The 2801-nt window shown below is 63.2% G+C and overlaps 1 protein-coding gene and 1 long non-coding RNA gene across 2 annotated transcripts in view; one reads left to right on the top strand and one right to left on the bottom strand.

Annotated features, from left to right (window-relative positions):
- Positions 1–2801, top strand: part of GSTP1 (glutathione S-transferase pi 1) — a 17311-nt gene that overhangs the window by 11665 nt on the left and 2845 nt on the right. The gene's annotated exons all lie outside the window — the stretch shown is intronic.
- LOC105853687 lies at positions 7–2754 on the bottom strand. The gene is made up of 3 exons (XR_001145485.1): positions 2631–2754; positions 747–2018; positions 7–220 (listed from the first exon to the last, which is right to left on the bottom strand). It is a non-coding gene; the product is annotated as an uncharacterized LOC105853687 (long non-coding RNA).

Raw genomic sequence — 2801 nt, 5'->3', positions numbered from 1 at the left:
GGGGCGTGGGGAGGTCAGTTGGAGCTTGGGGCAAGCTGCACAAGAGGAAGTGGGAACGGCGTGGAGGCACAGGAAGCCAGACTAGAGGGTCGGCGTCAGGAAAGACAGGCCCAGGAGAGAGGATGGCAGTCTCGGTGCGCGTGGCGGCAAGTCTCGGCCGAAGGGGACGGTCCCGCCAGCAGGGTGCCAGCGAGACCGGAAGCCTGACACTGAACATTGTCTATAGCGGAACAAAAAAGAAGATTGAGAAGCTTCCAGAGGACGGGAGTAGCTCACTTACGCGAGCCAGGGTTCTGTCCGACATCAGAACTCGCAGCGCAGAGACTACCTCATGATTCTCTAAAAGTGATTTTAAATAAAGGGGGGACGTTGCCCCGGGGTTTGCCGCCCAGCCAGGTTTGTGTCTACGTGAGGGCGTCGTGACGCAGGCCTGGCCTCCGCAGGGCTCCTGCACGCAAGTCCAGGCGGCAGGCCTGGTGGCCTGGCCTGGAGCCTCAGGCCGTCACTGCGACCGCCAGAGTCGATCCCCGGCCAGGAGTTAACTTACACAGGGCGCAGCAGCCCTCGCCTGACCCGCCCGCTGCTCCCCTCAGCAGTGGATTTCACGGGATCCGCCTGTTCTGCTCCCCACTGCGACTCCGGTGAGTCCTCTCACCACCCCCATCTCTGGCCTGGGCCCCAGTTCTTCCACAAAAGTAAATAAATACATCTTAAAAGAAAGAACATTGATGGTGACAAGGAAATACCTTGGCAAGTGCTGGGTACCAGGGTAAACGGGAGGCCCACAGGGGTGTGGCGGGCGGCCACTGACTCATGACGTTTTTTGGTCCTCATTTTAAAAGATGCCTCTTTTAACTTCACTCCCTGGGGAAGTTACTATATCACGCATTCAGGCGCCGAGGGGGGCAGACGCGAGGGCCTGCCTGCTTTTCCCTACCGCATGTGCAAGACCAGTCATCCGAAAAACCGTGGCTTGGCACAGACAATAAGCAACAGAAGAGACCCGCAGGCAGACCCGGAGCTGTGTGGCCCAGCGCCGAGCCTGCTGGTCGAGGGCGAAGGGAACTGCACTTCTCCACTGCCCTGGGGGTGTGCGCAGGGGCTCTGGCTGCCCCGAGCGAGCGCTGGAGGCCAGAGCAACCGGCAGCCGGAAGAAGATACCGGGCAAACGGTGCGGCCGAGACAGCTTCAAAGGCACAGAAATGCCCCCCAAGACCTCTTGATGAATCTGACTATTCTAAATTAGGGTGTTCTGGGCGAGGAAACATCCCCTTGGGCAAAGTCGTGGGCGCTGACAGACAGGAGAGGCACTGTAACATCTAAGGCCCGAGACACCAGCATCTGCAGGGAAGGGAGAAGCAGGCGGAAATCCAGCAGGAGGCGTGAAAGGGTTTGGGGAGAGGGGCAATGTCCCGAGGAGGAAGACGGAAACCCCAGAAGCCAGGAAAAACCTCAGTCCTCAGCCCTGAGCAGGGGCGGAAAACTGCAGGTGGCTTTGAGCCTGTGGGAGGGGGAGGGCCGCGGAGCTGCCTGCCAGGCGTTGGGGCGTGGGGTGCACGGCTGGCCGTGGGGTGCACGCCCCAAGCCGGAGGGGCCCTGCAGTGCTCCCACATGCAGATTTCCCCACCCCAGACTTCCTGAATGGGGCATCTGGGAAGGGGTCAGGAAGGGGGGCCGTGAAGGGGGTCACAGGAGGAGACGTGTGGGGAAGAGATGCAGGAAGAGACGTAGAGGGGAGCCGCGTGGGAGGCGGCCGTCGCCTGGACGGGCCGGTGGGTGCTGTCCTGTCCAGTCCGGTCCTGTGTGGGTCCTCCCCGGCCCGTTCCGCCGCAAGGCACTGGAGACGTTTGGCAGCTTTCAGGCCTCCGGTGCCCAGCCAGGGGTCCATCCTGTTGCCGGGCATTTGCCCATGAGAAGATGAGCCTTTGGGGGTTCCTGGGCAGCTGTCACTTGAACTCTGCTCTCTGCACGCTCAGGCTCTGCTTCCTTTGCCCTGGGGCTGGCAGGTGGCAGGGGCCCTTTGCAAGAGTGCACCACTTCAGTTTGGGGTGTGGGTACCCTCCCCTGTCTCAACCTAACAGGATGGGGTGGGTCTGGAAAGCAACCCAGCAGCTCCCACTGGCCCTGAGGGAGGGCCACCGGCTGTTGCTCAGGGCGGCAGAGCTCCCCAGCCCACAACCTGCCCTCAGGAATCAAGACTGGACTGTGGGAGGAGGGGTAGACAGCTCAGTGCCAACAGTGGGGCCCCGCACAGACCCATGAGGGCACCTGACTAGGAGCTGAGGCGCACCCCTCACCTGCCACCAACAGCCCAGGACCACCCTCTCCCCCGCGGGCCGCCCGGACAAGCGCAACTGAGCCCTGGCCAGGTCCAGCAGGCGGTGATGCCCGTGGGGGAGGCAAACAGCCGCACACCCAGGCAGGCAGACAGGCTGGCCGGGCCAAAGTCCTCCCAGAGGGCCGGGAGGGGGCCAGGGACCAGGGGACTGTCCGGGGCGGCAGGGGCCACGGTCCTCCACTGGCCAGGAGACAGGACCCGGCTGAGACAGTGTAGCAGGAGTGTGTCACGGTGCGCCATAAAGTTGCAACTGCTTCCTCGCTTCCCTCTTGTTTTCCTCTTTGGGGCTCACCTGCTGCCAGGTGCTGGGCGCTGCAGCAAGAGTCCGGCTGCTTTGCTCGGGCTCAGTGAGCCCTGCAGCCCTTCTGGAAGGAAGCAAAGCCTGGGGGGCGAAGGGAGCCAGCGGCGCTGGCGGCAAGGCGAGCGCCCCTGCGCCCGCCCGGTCTGCCCGCCTGGCTTGCGC

Source organism: Condylura cristata, unplaced genomic scaffold (assembly GCF_000260355.1).
Source record: "Condylura cristata isolate star-nosed mole 26May11 unplaced genomic scaffold, ConCri1.0 scaffold00015, whole genome shotgun sequence".
Taxonomy (NCBI): domain Eukaryota; kingdom Metazoa; phylum Chordata; class Mammalia; order Eulipotyphla; family Talpidae; genus Condylura; species Condylura cristata.
The sequence above is the reverse complement of the archived record's forward strand: the minus strand, read 5'-3'. Positions and strand labels throughout refer to the sequence as shown.